We start from the raw sequence: 19,222 nt of genomic DNA on the forward strand, positions 1-19,222 counted from the left end.
TCTGAAATGACTGAGAGAGAAGGCTGATCCAAATCACAAGCTGCGTCCTGCTTGGAAATGTGGCATTAGAAGTTTGACATGCCTTGAAAATATAGCTGCACTTGGAAATACATTTTTTAAAAAACTGGATTCCGGAGGCAGCGTGGAAGCAGGGGTGTCTTTCTTTGGCAAAGATAACCGGCGCGGGATGAAAGGAAGGAAGAAAGAGAGGGTGAGAACCAGGCTCCATTTCAAGAGAGATAACAGGAGGCTGAATTATCCAGATAATTATCTCAATCCCCACTTCACTTGTTCAATGTAGAAAGAGCTTCACTGGAGACCATCTTGCTGTAGCGACTGCTGAGCATAATTTAGGGGGAAAAAAATCTACTAACGACCCTCCATTCAAAAGGTTTTAGAAGGAGCAGTGGGTGGCATATTTAAATGATAATGAAATACCACCAGGCTGGGGGAAGGCACAGATTACCTAATAGGCAGAGTTTTCTCCATTAATAATGACTTTTAGAGTAAGAATGTCAGAAAATGAGACTAAGAATGAAAAGCCATTTTTTCTGAATTTCTGATGAGATGATCTTTTGTGAAAAGAACAGAGTGGAAGAGGCAGGAGACCTCCAGACAGACCGGTACCCATTTTCCCATCTTCCTGGTTGATAATGTCACTTCTCCCTTTTGATGGATTTTCAAGTAAAATCCTGATCAGACAGAAACCACTAGCAGCTGTTCCTTTGCATCCACACCAACCACGGTCTTCTCCTGAGAGGAAGAAACAAACTTCGGGAGAATTAAAAACCTACAAAAGTTTGCAGGTGCTCTGTATTCAAAGCACCTGATTTCATCAGATTTCTCATTAGAAACAAGTGTCCCCATCAATGCAGGGTAAGGCATCCCTCTCACACCGAATGAATACGAAATGTCAAGGTGATTAGCGTGGACGAGGCCAGAGAAGCACAAAGCAGAAGCAGCCCCGGCTGGCAAGGCTCTATCTCCAAGGCTGAAGGTAGGCAGGGGAGAGGTGTATCAAATACCAAAGACATTTCTCAAAGCATTTGGGAGTAAATGTTCTCTTGGGAAGACGCAGATGGGGAGGAGCATTCGGAAGCCCAGATCTCCCTGCTGGGCATCTCTTCCATGGCTGCTTGTGTCCAAGATCATGGACTTCTCCACTAAAAACCAACAGCAAGGCATTTCCCCATTTTCCGTCGTTCCTGACCTAATCGCTAATTTCACGTCAACCCCACCGTGGAATGCACATTTGCCATCTGCACTGTGCCAGCCCGTCACCACCCCACTCCCCCCAGGAGCCTGAGGAGCTTCCAGCAGGTCTCCCTTCATCAGCACCTCCTCCTCATCCCCACATGGCAGCAGAGAGACCCTTCCAGTCAAACAGGCCTCCCTCACTCCACACACAAGGCAGGTCTTGATAGTTTTCCAAATCCCCTTCCAAGCTAGCACAAACTCCTTAGTAAGTCCTGTGGTAGGCAGGATTTATTAGGTAGGAAGGTCTCCACTCCCAATACCCAGGTCCACACCCTAATTCCTGGCACCTATGAATGTGTATAGTTCATAGCCAAGGGGACTAAGGTTGCAGATGGAGTTACTGTTGCTAATCAGTTGGCTTTATGAGGAGATTCTTCTGAATTGTCTAGGTGGGTTCGGGACAATCACCAGGGTTCTTACGCGTGGAAGAAAGAGCTTGCCGAGGATTCAGTGACAGGGTGACTTGATGTGAAGAGACACTCGACCCAGCATGGTCGACTCTGAAGAAGACCAAGCAGCACGGGTGTAGGGGCAGGACTGGACCACAGTGCAGGTTTTCTGATCCCATGCAGACCGGGTAAAGGAGGAGTCAGAGTCCTCAGTAGTTTTGCAGGTGTTTTATTTGGGGTTCACCAGGCATATGGCAGGTAGGGGTGCTGGCTGGGGGGCTGGGAGGCTGGCAGGCCTCCCAGCCCCCAGCAAGTCTTCACTCTATCTGGGCTCTCTGGAGTTCATTCTGCTGCTTCTCGGCTTCCGCTTCGGCTTCTACCGCTGCTGCTGCTACTGCTACTGCTGGCGTCCCCGTGACGCCGCCCTTAAAAGCAGTCTTAGCTCAGCTGAATCCCATCTACCTATGCCCACACCCTATTCCAGGTGCCCGCCATCAGGCATGCATTCAGGACAAGGATCCATCATCTATCCTGATGGCGGAAGGGCAGAAAAGCCTGACATTTTCTTTACCCTACAACGGGTCACCTCAAATGGCTGGAAAACCAAAGAGCTTCCAGAAGCTACAGTCCTACCAACACCTTGAATTAAGACCATTGAGACCATTCTGACCCTGAACCTCCAGAACTGCAAGAGAATTATTTGTGAGGTGTGAAGCCACTGTTCCCAGCAACAACAGGAAGCTGGCACCCAGCCGGCCCCCCGGAGGGCACGGCCATCAGCCTGCAGCTCACCTTGTGCCAGTCTCCACTGGCCTTTGCTTCCTCCCAGACCTTGCCATGCTTGCATTGTACACCTGCCCCCAAGGTACTGTCACCTCCCCCTTGAGGCCCTTCTTTCCCCACTCACTCTGGCTTGGGGCTGAGGTCATGAGTTAGTGACACCCGACTTCCCACTGCCCTGCCTCCCTGAGCGCTCCCTGTGGAAATGGGGGTCTCTCCCCCAACTGGCTGAGACAGCATGTTCAGCACAGGCCTTGTGAGCCCTTGGTGTGGGGCCAGCGGTCAGGGGAGCCCTGAGCCCGAGTCTGTTACATGACTTTGTGAAGGCAGGTTGTTTTGATTGAGAGCAACGAGGATCCCGAGGCTGAGGGAAAGCGTCTGTCCTTACCAATATCAGCCGCTCCCCTAATCAAACAAGAGCTACTCACTCCCCAAGTGTCTGCTCTTTTCCTCAAGGAGAAGCAATCACTGCTCCCCCTTTTTATGACCTAGAAGAGTATAATTTGGGGGGTCTTATCCAGGTGTCCAGGTCCTTTCTCACTGAAAATCTCATCTTTCCTCCCCAAGTGAAGATGAGCTCACCCCGCTGTCCATCATGTGAGGTCACTCCTCCCTCTCCTGGACACCTGAGCAGCTGAAAGCAGGATGAACATCTCCAGCCCATGTTTCTTGAGGACGCCCCACCATGTAAACTCTCCATGCGTATCTTATTGCATAGGGGGGCTTTCTCCTATTAATCTGTCTGATGCTAATTTTCTTACACATCCAAACTCAGAAAGGAGCCCCCTGTGCTGGCCAATACTCAGATGTCCCCAGATGATGACCCCTCAGCTCCAGTTAATGGTCCACACATGTGCTGCAGCTCTTCCTCACGCCCAGAGTGATCGTCTCATCCTGGTATGCAAGGCATGTCCTGGGTTTTGGCGTGGAAGTCCCACCTTTCAGGAGACATCTCAATTCCCGGAAACTGGGGTCAGGACATCTGGGTATTCTGTGGGGTCTCCCACTGCAGCAGCACCAGGCCTGGCATATAGTAGATGCCCAATAAAACATTAAATTAATGAGCCAGTGGAATTTGTGTTGCCATCATCTTTTTCCGCATCCTCACACATTTTTACTCATTTTCCCCTGCCCATCCTTATTCTTCTTTGGAACCATGAGCGTTTGCCCCAGGCTAAGACACCTGGGCATCATGCAGGTTCAAGATCACACCTGCTACAGTGCACACGGCCTCCCTTCTGCTTGGTCTTCCTTCATCTCCCTGGTTTATCATTATACATTCTTGGCTTAATCATTCGATGAAGAAAATAGTTTATTGTGTACCTACCTCAAAGCCAGTAGCAAATGCTTTTTGATAAATTTCTAGAGTCTGAGATAGTCTGTGTTCTTGAAAATGAATATAAATGATCATGGTCACCATCTTTGTTAGGTTGGTTCTTTGGAGAAGAATTTGCTTTTTCAGTCCTCTTGGGTGCTATTTTGTGCCTTGAAAGAGGAGTGAATCAAAATTGCATCGCTAGGATCCACTGTTGGGAATGTCTAGCCACTGAAATCCTCTTTAAAGAAAGCAACAACTCAGATTTTATCAGTGACCAAGTTTTAACAGGTGTTTCGACCCCGATGTTCACTTTAGGAGAATTAGTCTTTGCTTTTTCTGTATAAGGCAGAAGTTTTCAAACTTAAATGTTAATAAAAGTCAAAGTTATGTGCCTCTTAAAAATTTAGATTCCTGTGAAGGCACACCCCGAGTTTTTGCACGAGAAGCTGAAAACTGCCAAGGCTAGCACCCCAATAACCTTTAGGCATGTGAACCTTCAGCAGTAACGTGGTATAACAGATAAGTATCCTTGGTATGGTCTTTCAAAAAGCTTGTGATTATGGAACAAGCCGGTACCGGGGCGGTGGGGGTGGGGGGCGCACAGGCCCACCAGGCAGACATGGCTGGTGTCTTTGCAGGGACCCTCAGAAAGACAGGGAGTTCCTCTCCAGCTGGGGCCTTTTTCTTACGGTGTTCTCTGCTCATTACTTTCCAGTGTTTCTTCACAAAGATGATCTTGAAGAGGCGGATGGTGCCAAGTGGCTATTTAGTCCCCCTAAGACATGTTTCAATCAGAGAGAAGTAGGCATACCGCGTGACTCAGGCTGGTGGCAGTGTCCTCTGAACCCACGTGCCTCCTCCCCGGCTACATGGAGCGTGGAGTCCAGCAGCTCCCTGTGGACGGACGGCAGGACTGCTAGTCTGTGCCCACACACTCGCAGGCTTCGCTACCTTGACTCCCAGCCCACAGCATATGCGCTTAGCCCTGTTCCATCCTCAGCAACCCTTCCGGGATTGCTTCAGGTCAGGGCCTGCTGGTGCCACCTTGGCTTGTCACACAAATGGCAACAATTCACACTCCTCACCCCGGATTCACTTCTCAGAAACTAGCCCTGCCGGGAAGACCCAAGACTCGGCCATCCCGACTCTGTAGACACTGCCAGGCACCATGGGGTGATATTATGGGGGGAGGAAAATGGCAGCGGTGTGCCACAGGGTGCATTTCTGGAGACATGCACCAGCTCATAATGTAGGTAACTATATCAGGCATTAATACAATATCCCCGTGGAAAGACACTCCCGAGGGACAGAAATGGACTAAATATTTGGGATTCAAAAAATGGGTCAGATAGAAGAACGCCTTCTCGATGCCATTTGAAGTTAGGGATTGTGTTGTAAGCTGCTCTCCAATGCAAAAGAAAACGGGTAGTTTTCTACATTTTCTACATTTCTACATTCTACATTTCTACATTGCAAACTACATTCAAAACTGGTAGTTTTCTACATTTGTGCGTTTCTACATTTGCTTTTTCTCCATTGCAAAAGAAACAAGTAGTTTGCACATAGCACGCGTTCAATAAATGGTGTTTACTGAATCTGATATTTATCACATAGGATATAAGTATAACCAGGCTCCAAGCAGCTTTGAAATCGTGTCTTATAGATCTTCTCCACGCGCGAGCTTCGGAACATTCCACATCCTCGCTGACCTTCTTCTGCAGCAGCTGGTCTTCCCGCACGGCGGCTGACACTCTGTGTATGTTCAGCTAAGAAAACTGTTGTCACATCGATCAGGCCGCCCGCTTCTCACAGCAGTTTGCAGACAAACTGTGGCTTTCCTAAGTGAGGAGACCAAGGCTTAGAGAGATCAAAAACTCTGTCCCGGGCTGTCTTCACCAACAGGGGCTGGATTCCGTGGTCTCCACTGCTCGCTCCTGGCTCTCTCCCCACTGGGTATTTTCTGGGGACCAGGGGCTGCTCCCTGAGTAGAGATAATCCATAAAACCTCACAACACAGGTTGCAGAGTTTGATGACACATTTTCCATTTTTATTTATTTTTTATTTTCCTATTTATTAGACTCGTATTATGATTAATAGGGTTGGTTAAGGAAATGTCACTTTCCTTGGCTGCATTCACCAACAGCACATGCCTATCGCTTCCTCCATGCTGGCGCTCTGCTCGGTAAAGCATCTGCTCGGAGAGGCACAGGGAGGAGGCAGCGGTGCCCAGTGCCAAGGCCTTCCACCTGGGGCCCCACACAGAGTCACAAAGGAGGACACCCACTTCAAGGCCACCGTCTTCCATTTTTAATTGCCTCTCCCTGAAATGAATGAAAGGAGGCTCCCAGTCCGCCCTCATGTCGAACAATGTAATCTGCAGCAGAATCCAATAGCATAAATTGATTAAGCCCCATCGAACGGTATTCCCTAAACAATTTTTCCTCCAATTAAACCATTGTGTTGAAAAGGAATTGGGTTAGAAATACTAATGGGTATCCCCAACTCCACAGTGGCATTTCTCCCGAGACTCTAGGATGGCATCTCTCCCTCCTGCTTGACAGTAACATGAAACATCCTGCTACTTATCCATCCAGTCTCCGGAAGCAACCAGCTCCCCGTTTCTGACCGCGGGGAAGAAAGTTCTCCTGTCCAGGGTAGAATGGAAGACTTGGCTCACTTGGCTACAATCCCCCTTCTTCTGCCCCTGGAAGACATTGCTAATCAATCATAGCCCTCTCCAGCTGAGTTCAGATGAATCTTCTCAACAAAACCACAGGGAGCCTTCCCTAATCAGAATTGGCAAGCAAGGAGAAATCTATTTGCCTGTCCTCTGTCTAGAGTCTGTTTTTCACTAAGCTTACACACGAGACTCCCTGTGTCCCAATCCAGATACCCGGAGTTGAGACTGCCTGAGTCCAGGTACGCTGGGTCTTGGTTCTTGGGATACGAGGACCCTTCTGACACATTCGCTGATCTTTAATAAAGGTCCTTCCTTCCCGAGGGGCCGACAGGATCTCATATTTCTGGACACCAATGCTGGCTCTTCTCAACAACCCTAAAGTAATGCTTGCATCTCCTCTCCAAGTTCTTATTTCCTTCTTGAATCAAAGCCAATCTATTCAACGTTAAAGTTATCTCTAGAAACCCCCCTGAGAAAACCATTTCCTACTCCCTCATTCTAAGATGCAAAGTGATCTTAATTCACAGTAATTATTCTCTGACCTCTGGATGATTAAACAGGTCCTTTAAAAGGTAAGCCTGGGTGATTTTCTTTCTATTTCTCCAGCAAAAGAGGAAGTAGGAAGTCACCTTATGGTAGGAAAGATCTCTTTTCTATTCATTGATAAATAATAAAACTGACGAGATGGCATTCTGTACCTCTGCAGATTTCTAAAGCATTTGCTTATATATCTATTTCAAAAGCAGTTACAATGCCCGAGATATTAATTTTAAATGTGTCATCTATTTTAAACTTAACACAATGTACAACAAATATCCATACCTATTTCTGATTATTTTTAAATTTTTAAATCTTAAGTATTTTCAGATGTATAGAAATGGCTCCGCCACGCCATAAAGATTACTCTGAAAAAATCAATAATGAAGAGCTAGCGAAAAAGTGGAGAAATTCTGTAAGATTCTATGACTAAAGAAAAGTTATGATGATAAAGAGAGATTTTTAAAAGCCATCATAAAAAATAAATCAGACCAGAAATGAAGAAATCTTGGGACTAAAAATTAGAAATCGTTGGATGCAAAGAGCAGTTTCCTACAACATGCGTGAACACGCCAGAGAAGAAGGGCCGAGAACACCGACGCCTGGCCCTGGAGTCCATGAAGGAAGCTCCTCTGCTTTGCATATGGTTTCTCTGTAAGCTGGATTGCCCTGAAGGCTGAAGCCCACGCAGTGACCTCTCCATACCACACATTCGTCCATACCACGCACTTGTTCATACCATGCACTCATCCATACCACACACTTGTCCGTACCACACATTCGTCCTCACAGAAAGAGCTGGGGTGCACCACAAAAGACTGATCTCTGACCTTTTCCAACACATACTCCATGGCTGATGCTGACTTATTCTTCTCTGAACATCTGGAATGTTCTCTAAATACACCTAGAACACTCAGAGAAAACAGTAAGCACCCAAAAAGCCAACAGGCTAGTGATGGGCGCATTCAACCACCTTCCTGCCCCCAATACCAGCCACACAGTCTGGAGGAGCTCTGACGTACACTTGTGAGTGTGCACACGTGAGCGTGTGTGAGGATGTCATGGCAGTGCATATTGTGACATGAATATTTTATACAGGACAGAACCGATGATGATCAGAGAGGTTAAGTGCATTAACCACAGCCACGGAGTCACTCGAGTTTCTGGCAGTCACTGTTAGTCCTGCTATTCCTCACAGCTTTGCCTATTAATGTAGCTTACAATTGCTACTCAACCTTTCTAATATATGCTTGGAGCATTCTTGTGTTCTGAAATCTTAACTCCCTGTGGAGAGTGTAAAGTCTTATTTATGTCTTGCAATTATTTTTCTCCTTTAGTTTGGCTAAAATGCCTCACGCAATGACAGGTACATAATAAGCACTCAGTAAATGCATGTTGATTGAATTGAGCTCTGCCTGCCTTATACATGGCCACAAAAAGTCTCTTAATATTGCTTTCATTTTCATAGCTATTGATTCAATTATTCTCCCTGAAATCTAAGCTGAAGCAGGCTACCTCTCCTCCCAGGCATCCTCGTATTAGTGGTGTCTTCATTCATCTTGCATTTACGTCTAACTAAACTAATTATTTCCCTGCTACCTCACACCACATTGGTGTTACAGAAACTGCTGAGACACCCCATCTCCTGCAGGCATCGCCGGGATCTTTCAGCACCTGTTGTAACACGGTGACAGAACTATTAAGAATGTCAGCCCTCAATGCATGAGGAACTTATGTAAAGCAAACGGTGTCATCCGAGGTAAAGCCTGGGACAGCAGCAAAGGGAAATGCGGAGCCAACAGGACTGACTCCAAGCAAACTTTAATAAGGGAAGAGAAATGATTTATTCATTCCCAGGGCAAAAAAGAAAATCAAAAATGAAAACAAAACACAATCAGCTTCCTAATTGCTACAAGACTTAGAATATCCTGATGGTGGTCACTGATGCACCAAAATAATAGAGCAAAAGGGTAGATTTTTGCAACCTTGAATGCTGATGATGGTAGGTGATGGGCAGGTGGATGTATGGGTTGGTGGGTAGACGGATGGATGGGTGGGTGGATGGATATATGGATGGATGGATGTGTGGATGGATGGATGGATGGATGGATGGATGGATGGATGGATGGATGGATGGATGGATGGATGGATGGATGGATGGATGGATGGATGGATGGATGGATGGATGGATGGATATATGGATGGATAGGTGGGTGGATGGATGGATGGATGGATATATGGATGAACTGTAGAAAGATAGATAGATAGATAGATAGATAGATAGATAGATAGATAGATAGATAGATAGATAGATAGACAGATAGAATCCTTGAAATTCTTTCTCTCTCTACAACCACAAACCTATTCCAAGTCAAAGCCATCCCTGCCTCTCAGTCTATTTCAACACACTATGTAGCTGTTCTCCTTGCTTCTACTTTGCTTCTGTCCAAGTCCTCTTCAGGACTTGGTTACCAGAGTAACCAGAGTAATATTTTTAAAAACACAAAGTATAGCCCATGACACTTAGGACAAAATTTGAAATCTGCACTTTGATGGCTACCCTTTCAACATTCCTGTCCCTGCACTCTGTTCCAAGCACACCTATTGTAATCTTTCAAAAGCCTCAAATACCCTGTCCTACCCCCACTCCTTGCTTGAGTGCAAGGAGCTTACAACCTTTGTTAGTCACCACCACGCTCAGAATAACAAGGTTTTTCTACTTTGGTCTGAAATAATCATATTTCTTCTTTCACTTCCCTATCCCCATAACTCTTTATAAAATATTTGAACATGTGTAACATTAAGTCATATATACAAAAATATGTATATATAGATTATACACATACATATATGCGTGTATGAAATATTAACATAAATAAGATCCCTATAATATTATATATTCTCAAAGGCACAACTCAATACCTTATTATTCCTTCACCTTTGCTGTTTTTTATTTTCTCAGAATGAAACATCACCTGTAGCCCAGTCACTCCTTAGTGGACTGTCAGAGTACTTTGAGGCTGCAGGCACGTTGGCATCAGACGTGACTCTTGGTAGATGTGTGCTTTGCCTTCACAAACAAAAACCTTTTTAATGCCTAGACCCTGGTAACCACAGAGAAGTTCTGGACTATGATTTGCCTAGGGAGATGTACTCCTTGTGCCCTGCTCTTTCTTTGCATGGAGAAGAGGTAGAGGAAGGAACCTTCGACAGTAGGCATCTATTTATCTTTGATCATCGCAGGCATCAGCTTCATCTACCCTCGGGAGAAGCACAGTCATAAACATAACCTAGACATTAGCTGAGCTCTGCAGACACCACAGCCCCCAAGTCCTCACGGAAGCCAAAAGCCCTTGCCACCACTTATAACCCCTTCTGCCCTTCAGACCCCGGTCTTGCAGAGAGAAAGAATTTAGTGTGTGATCCAGTGTGGAGCCAAAACTGCTGGAGTCTCAGCCCAGCCTTCCTGTGCTCACGCCTGGTCTCTCAGGGTCACATGGGAGCAGGTAGGATGCAGCCCCAGGCATTAGGGGGTGCAGTGAAGTGATGCATGAAATATGCTTAGCCTCAGACTGGCCCGGGAGCAAATTTCCAACACATTCACTGTTATTTTCAGAATGACATACAGATGAGTGTGTGTGTGTGTGTGTGTGCATGCGTGTGTGTGTGTGTGTAGTATGGGTGGGTGGATGGATAATGTGAGGGTAGATGAATGGATATAGATGGATGAGCGGATGGATATGTGGATGGATGTATGGGTGGATGATGGATGGATGGATGGATGGATGATGGATAATGGATGGATGGATGGATGGATGGATGGATGGATGGATGGATGGATGGATGGATGGATAGAAGGATGGATGAATGGATGGACGGATGTATCAACAGAGATGGATGGATGGATGGATGGGCATATGGATGGACCATAGATAGACAGGCAGACAGGCAGACAGACAGAACCTGTACCTATGCTTTCTGCCCAGGGGCCCCATCATGTGCCTCCCATAAAACACTAACTCTTGATCACACAGTGCGTAGACATGAGCTGAAAATTAGAGGCTTGTTTTATTCTGGGGGGGAGACACATGGGCTGACAGAGCCGAGGACCAGACCACAGTAAGCCAGAGGCCTTCATTTTCTGATAACCCCTGATCGCTCAGGCCCTCACAGCTCACCTCCTTCTCACCTTCTCACCTTCCTTCTCACCTCCCAGCTGTCCTTGGCAGCAGAGAAAGCCTTCTGGCTCATCCCACCCCTCTCCTCTTCCTCTTCAGCACCCCCGAGATATCTCTTCTTTGCTACCATCCTGGGTTGATTCCACCTCGGCGCTAGCCAGCCCCGGCACCCACGCTCTGTTCCAGGCATCCCAGCACACCCTTCCCTGCCCAAAAGGAAATTGCATTTCACCTCCACCAGCCACCCCTGGGTCGCTCTCACCATCCTCATTACAGAAGAGGGAATGGGGACTGAGAAAGGTTAAGAAATGTTCTCAAATTTGCAGACACGGCCAGGCAAGTGTCAAGATTTGCATCCTGGTTTTGTCTGAACATCTAATCTTTCCCACTGGAACTGCAGCTTCCTTGCCTGGACTTGAAATGCAGGGCCAGCTGGGCCCTTGCAGGCCTGCATGCACTCGGCAGGTGGCCACAGCTGGCCGGCCTCAGCCTCCTGGCCTTCGTGGTGTCGAGCGCCAGAGCTCCAGGCCGACAGAGGACCCTGCCCCAGAAAACTGAATGGAGAACTCAAGGTGTTGTGCTCTTATCATGAACTCACGGCTACAACAACGGGGGGCCACAGCACCCCTGCTCCCCAGAAACACCCTCGTCAGGAAGCAACAGGAACCCCACCTCTGATAAGTCAAAGGGAGGGTCTTGAGCTACTCAGGGCTCAGGCAGGGGTCCTGTGCCAGAGTCCACACCTGCAGAGTCCCTGAGGGGTCGCCCCGGGCAATGGCTATGTCCTTCTCTGCCTCTCCTTCTGTTCCAGGAGTTCCCCGAAGGTAAAGATTCAGTCAGATTCCTATTCGAGCCCCACCGCTGCGCACCTCTGCAAGGCATTCTGAGTCCTCATTGTGGGGAAATAAACCAGGCAGCGAAGAGCAGAAACCCCAGAGACCGCAAGCCGCAAATGAGCACCACCCGCTCGAGCAATGGTCAGGCACTGCACACCCAAAGCCAGGAAGAGGCTTGGAGCCTTTGCCTGAAGGATTCCTTTCTGGGGTGTTTATCCTCAGGAAGTTACCCCGAGGAAGCAAACTCTGAATCCTGAGTAATTAACTCTGGCGGTAACAGCGCCAGACGTGCCATCATAAAGAGGGAACGTGACACCCAGAGGATGGACCGTGCAGCCTTGGCCTTGGGTTACAGACCAGGGGGATGCTCGGGCTTACACCGAAGGGGAGAAATCACACACCACAGGACGAGGCTGCCACGGCCCGCCTGGACGCCAGTGGGACGGGGCTGCGTAGACAAGCAGGACAGCAATGACACTGGCTTCCTGGCAACAGTGCGTGCAGGATGACCCAGGAGTAGGGAAACCTAATTTCCTAAGTGTCTTTAGAGAGTTGTTGGTGTGCTAAGTTTCAAATGGGCACAATGAAGGTCAGGGAGAGCTTGGGTTCTGTTCCAGAACGAGAGTCGGGCACTGGAGCAGAGCCCCTGGGTGAGTGAGGCCGGCTTTGCATGCAAGACATGGAGATCCCCGTCCTGGCGCCGGGCCCGCGCCTGCTGTGGCGTGATCACGTTTTCGGGCCATCTGCTCCGGGCTGCGGAGGCAGCCGCGCGTCCTCCTGCCTGGACGCCGGGGAGGACACTGATCACCAGTCAATCTGCTTGAAATTGCCTCCGATGATTAGTGTGTAATGACTCAGGTAGGTCACGGCCAGGGACGTTCCTGTTATTAATGCATTAGCAGCTGTAAATGAGCATTGATCCTGCACAGAGAGCAGGTTTATGGACTTGGTGGGGCGAGCTGGGCCGTGCCACGCACACGGGCAGGGCTGGGGGGAGGCGCCCTGCAAGGGCATCGTCCTTCTGGGGGAAGCGGGGAGGCCGAGGAGGAGGGCCAGCAGCTCTGGAAGCAAACGCCTCACCTGGAAGATGGGAGCGCTGACCTGCAGCGGGGTGACTCTTTCTCTTCTCCCCTGCTGAGGCAGACCGGGCACGTCCTTGTATTCCGAGTCCCACCTAAACTCCTGTCTCGTCCAGGCTAATTAATACAGCTGCCCTGTCTGCATTCATGCTGAATTTCATCGTCACCACGAATCCAGGGTCCCATGTCTATTCCCTGAGATCTTCCTAGCATCCAGCAAGAGCACTACACATGATGTCTCCATAGCAAGTTATGAATGAATGAATGAATGAACGAATGAATGAATATGACATAGCAGGGCAGGGATGCTGACTTGCATGGGTGGCAGCACCCTAAGCTGCTGTGCACCCCACAACACCACTTTCAAAATAGTTTTTCCTTCACCAGGAGGACAGAAGAGCAGCCGCCTTGCCGACTATCATGTGCATACACACAGCAAGCGCCAGTCCGAGGGGCTCGCGTTCTCTCTCAGTGACGTGTCTGCTCTGAGCAGCAATGATAGCGAGCCTTCTGCCAGTTATTCAGTGCTGACTGTACACCAGGCACAGGCGCCAGCACTCTGTGAGGCAAGAATTCTCCTCTGCGGAAATAATTCCCTGAGTTCAAAAGACACGAGCCACATGGTTTTGGGGGAAAAAGTTCTGCCAGCCCTTGGAGAGAGTTTGCCTTCTTTGGAGCATCTCAAAAGTTGGAGAAATCAGGAGCCTCCCCCTTTTGGAGAAACCCAAGTCCTTGTATCCCTAACTTAGGAGTCATCCATTTCCACCAAAGATTTTGTCTGTTCTTTGCAATTTCTAGCCCCTGTTATGGGGCCACCGGTGTTGGGAATAAACCACTTCATGTCACGTGTGGAGTGGAAACAGCAGGATCTAATCTTTAGCTTAACTGGACGGATTTAGCAGATACCCCAAGTCACCGTTTTGTTCAGGTCATTCAGTGGCGGGGGTGCTGAGGAGTCACTAGGAAGGATACAGGTATTTCATCCCTCGGGTGCCAAAGCCCCTTTATCAGCGGGGCAGCAAAACCTGCTGTCATGCCCCTTCACTCTCCAATGCCAGCCTCGCATGTGCATGAAACTACGTCGATACACTTTATTAGAACAGCAGAGAGAAATCAGAACATCCGGACTGTGTTGGCCCCGGACCGACGTGGTCATTTTCTCATCCCACAGACAGAGCACTCGCGGCTGCCCCAGGCTGGGCCAGCTCTTCAGTTTCTGCTCCGGAGACACTGAGACGTCCCTGTAGCCGCTTCCGTCCCCTGAATTCCAAGCTGGAAGGGGCCTTAGGTACAGGCCAGTCTAGTTCAAGTCCTTATTAACATTCTTTTTTTTTCCTTCTTTTCCATACTCATTTTTATTTATTTTTTATTTTTTTTATTTTTTAAATACATTTTATTTTTATATTCCCCATACAATTGCAACCCCCTTATTTTGACCCCAATCCCTCCCCTCCCGCCCCCCACCCCCCATAGAGTGTCTCTGGTTCATAGTTGTTTGTTGATTTTGATTTTCACTTTCTTATAGTTATTCATTTTCCTGGTCCCTTATTTAGGTTTTCTAGATTCCTGCTATGAGTGAGACCCTCCGGTATTTTTCCTTTTCTTTCTGGCTTATTTCGCTGAGCATGATCCCTTCCAGCGCCATCCATGTTGCTGCAGATTGATTGTGTTTATCTTTTTTGAATGCTGAGTAATATTCCATGGTGTATATGGACCACATCTTCTTGATCCAGTCATCTATTTTTGGGCATCTGGGCTGTTTCCAAAGCTGAGCTATTGTAAACAGTGCTGCTATAAACATAGGGGTGCAGGTGCTCTTTGGAATGGATGTTTCTGTGTCCTTTGGGTAAATACCTAGGAGTGGAATTGCTGGATCCTATGGAAGCTCTATGTTTAGTAGGTCCAGAAATCTCCACACAGCTCTCCACAGTGGTTGGACCAGTTTGCACTCCCACCAGCAGTGCAGGAGAGTTCCTTTTTCTCCACATCCTCGCTTATTAACATTCTTAATGAGGGAACTGAAGTCAGACTGGTCGCCTGAGTTGTTAAGAGTCACATTATCAGTCCGTAAGGCAGGACACAGCCTGGCTCCTTGATTTCGTCAAGACTGACCTCGACAGGGATATGATCGGGGTCACAGACGATGGAGAATGGCTTCAAAGCACACAGAGTGTGATCCTATTTCACAGCATCCGTCCATGCAACTCAGCAGTTCACCTGAATAGGCGCTGACTGGCCCCTCTGGGAGCGGGGGCGAGAGCGGTCAGTGAGGTGGACACGCATGTCCACGGACACTCAGTGCAATGGAGGAGCGAGGGAGGGGCACACGCGAGCAGAGGAGATGAGAGTCGCCAGAGAGGGTCCAGTCCAGGCTGGGCGAGACGACAGAGCAGCCAGGCAGACAGTGCTGCTGCTTCAGGATCCACTTCCTTCCCCACGCGCAGAGAAACCCTCCTCACAACTTCCATCCTTTCTTGTCTTCCTCTGTTCTCACGAAAAGGGAGCCAAGGTTGTGAGAATCCCCCTCTCTGGATACAACCGTTGCTCCTTCCCTTTCCATGCGCCTTGCACTGTCCCACTCTTGCTTGCTCCTCTGAGCTGCAGGCTCTAAAAACAGCACCCTGGGGTCAGCCTTCTGCAGGGAAAACAGACTGAGATTCTCTTTACCCGCCTGGGAAGTGCAGGAGCTGGAGCAGCAGGGAGGCTTCCTGTCTCAGGGGCTAGGAATGAGCCTCAGCACAGGCAGAGCCAACTGGGGACTGAGCCCCTGCTGGGGAGACCAAGGGCCAGCAGTGCCTGCGTGGGACACAAACTTGTCTGGAAGCCAAGAGGTCAACTGGCCTTGGAATAGGATGATTTCGGATTCTCAAGACAAGGGTGGGATATGAACTAGCACACTGAAGAGCACCTCCATGAGAGTTCCCCTCCAGGAGCTTCTGTCCTTCACTATGGAGGACAGATCCCAAGGGGGGGGGGGTAGGCCCGAGGCGTGAACACCATGTAGGAGTTGACCAACCGCACGAGGGCAGAGCGGACACACGCCCACCGAGGGGAGGCAAGGAGGACTCTTGGGAGATGGCGCTTCTCTCGCTTGGAGATGAAGAACAAGACACAATCTGTGATGCCCGAAGCTTGAGGCTTGGGTCTGGGGACTGGGGGCCAGGGAGAGAATGGCGTCATGCAGGGCTGAGCGGCACCTGCTCTGATTCTGGCCTTGGCAGGGGAGTCAGCGCTGACGGCCAGAGGTAAGCAAAGACGCGCAGTCACGTCAGCACATGGCAACGGACTCAGGTGATGGACTTGGACCCTGTGATTCTAGGTCCATTTGTTGACAAAGCAGAGATAGAAGCTTCAAAGAAGAGCACTGAGGGAGGGACAGGACAAAAGTGGTCTTCAGGGACCTGTAACAGTCTCCTGTGAAGGTCGATCCGTTTGCCCACCCAGGCAACACCCCATCAAAGGCGGGAGGCACCTGTGCGCCTATTCATTCTCTCCCACCCGTGTGGTCACTCAGCACTACCGCCAACCAGCGCTGCTGCCCCACTGTGGCCAGCCCTGCAATGGGCGCTGTGCAAGGACCAAGGATGGATCGCCTAACAGCCGGCGCATGGCGGGCACCGCCCAGTGAGACGCACACACGCTGTGGCCTTAGAAGAGGCCTGGAGGGTCGTTGACCCTCTCTGACTCTGGATTAAGTGTCCATGTAGGAGGATAAGGCATGTGGCATTGCAGGGTGGCAGACGGTCAGGGTTGGCACAGCGGCAGCTTACAAACCAGGGCTCACCCTGCTGTCCACCAGCTGCCCTTCAACCTGCGAGCAAGGTCAGAAGACTCAGACCTGGCGCCTGTCAGCTTAGGGCCTCTAGTCCACAGCTGCCCGGTCCAGTGTGGACAGTTGTTACGAGCTACGTGATGCTGTTTAAATTTGTGCTCATTAAAAATAGGTGAAATGATAAACATGGCTTCTCGGTTCCCGCAGCCGCAGTAGATGGCACAAAGAATTTCCAATTATCAAGGAAAGTTCGACTGGACAAACATTAAATTAATTTTTACTCATTCAATTCCTTGTAATTTTGACACCGTATGCTATGAAATTATAATCTGACACGAGACAAGGTCAAGGAAGTTTTCCATTAGAAGATAATTGAATAGTTGCAGGAGATTACTCTGAAGCTTCGGGCCACACAGAACCTTGCTCGCACCGTCTCCTGAAGCTTCTGGAGACAGAGCATAAAGGAAGGCATAGACCTGCGTCCCACATAGAGGCTGGTCCACGCCAGCTGCCCCTCCCGCATCACAGACAGCAGCCCATCTGTGTGCAGAGAGCCCCGATAGTCCAGAACTGACACTCTGGACGGAGCAAACAGTGAAAGAAGTAAACTTCAGAAGTAGGAAATGGACTCTGATGTTCTGAAGGCAACACAGACGCCCACCCCGGCTCCGGTCGCGGTTAGGTATTGGCCACAACTTCTGTCCCGACAGGATAAGCGAGCTGGGCAAGCTCACTGCTCCTGGTCAGTGCCCTGAGGGGTGGGGGCAGTTCCCCAGCCTGCAAATCACCACACCTGCTATTGGTGAAGAAGCCACAGACCCGACCCCGTGACCCACGTAGGTGCTGACCATCTGCCATTCTCCAGGATAGACCCCTCCGCCGGGAAGCCGACTGCCAGGGATGCTTCCATCACCCGGGAAACCAGATCTGACAGGCCCAGACGGAGCTCCCCACGTCCCCAAGGGCGACTTGGCCATTTCTTCATTTTTAATGTTTTTTTTTTTTTTTTTTTAAGAAATGACTGGATATCTGCACACAGGTTGGGAGCAGCAAATTAATATTTTTTTTTTCCTCTGCAGACTGCAATGGTAGATAGGGAAATACCATATCCAAAGACAAATTAACATGAATTCCTTACAACATTGCACTAATTATCTCGGGCACCAGAGCCTCCCCTCGGTTAGAAACTTCAGTCCCCATCCAGGGCTGGAGCTCGAGTTTCTCTCTGAAAAGCAGTAATTTGTGTCCTGTCGAGAAGGTAGAGACAAGGATGGGAGGATCCTGCCTCATCTGAAAACCCCTCCTGGAACTCTCTCTTCCTCCCTGGGCCCGCATCACAAAAGCTTCTAAGAGAAGGATGCAGCTTCAAAAGGGACTAAAGTAACGTGCATATTTAACTTTACACCAAATAGATGGGAGCAGACTTCCTGCCAAACAGCCCCTCCTTCCCCCTTACAAACCCGCGCCGTTTTCAGGAAATGCGGTAGCCTGAACTTCAAAGGCATTAAAAGACAGATGTGACACGTCGGGTATTAGACATGAAATTTCCTTTATTACCGGGAACAAAAGCTGAGGGTGTAATCTCCTGTGAGATACAAGCTGGAGCCGGCCGGGGTGAGACGAAGGCATTCTGATGCGGGGAACGGGGGATGCATCATCTTTTTATTTCTCTTTGTCTCGCCTGTTCCTTCTCCCTGAGCGCACATGCAAATTTCACAGCAACAAGGGGACCCCTGTGATACCAGGGGAGCGGAGCCCCTTCCAAGTCCGGACTCCTAAGCCTCCACCTCTATCTGCCTCCTCTGATGCTGGATGCATCATGTGATCCGCCACTGCTCTCAGATGTAGAATATGCTCAGAAATTCTAAAATCCTTAAAAAAAATATAAGGATCTGCCTTTGTTAACCTTTTAAGATGTCCATAAGTATGTTAAATTACTACAGCTTTAGTCATAGAACAAGTTATTTGCTGACAGCCTCATGCACAGGAGAACCATGTGGGGGATTTTACGGAGGTGCTAGGCATCAACACCCCAAATACAAGCAGGTTGTAAAACGCCAGAGTGGGGGAACGCGCAGAAGATTTCTGGCTTCCTCAAAAAAAGGTCCTTGTGCGCGATGAGAGAGGCAGCCAGCGGAAAGCGCTTACTTGCTAAAAACAAACAGAATTTCTAAAATGTACCCCAGCCTCTTAAAATACAGAATTTCCTTTTTTTTTTTTGGCAGACATTTGTATATAGTAATAACGTGTCCTGGCTTGCAAAGAGCAAAATGACGGGTGCATCAATGCCTCGAGAAACATGCGGTCCCACTAGCCCATCCGTGTCCCCAGCATTTCTTTCTCCTCCGCAGGTCACGGGCCTGGGAGATGAAATATCTCCAGACGAGAAAAACTC

General features: G+C 48.9%; 1 protein-coding gene across 1 annotated transcript in view; it reads right to left on the reverse strand.

The window, feature by feature from the left end:
- LOC119241953 (uncharacterized) overlaps positions 1-19,222 on the reverse strand; it is a 1,281,278-nt gene that overhangs the window by 719,417 nt on the left and 542,639 nt on the right. The gene's annotated exons all lie outside the window — the stretch shown is intronic.

The sequence above is a fragment of the Talpa occidentalis genome, unplaced genomic scaffold (assembly GCF_014898055.3).
Source record: "Talpa occidentalis isolate TD23 unplaced genomic scaffold, MPIMG_talOcc4v2.1 talOcc4.12, whole genome shotgun sequence".
Taxonomy (NCBI): domain Eukaryota; kingdom Metazoa; phylum Chordata; class Mammalia; order Eulipotyphla; family Talpidae; genus Talpa; species Talpa occidentalis.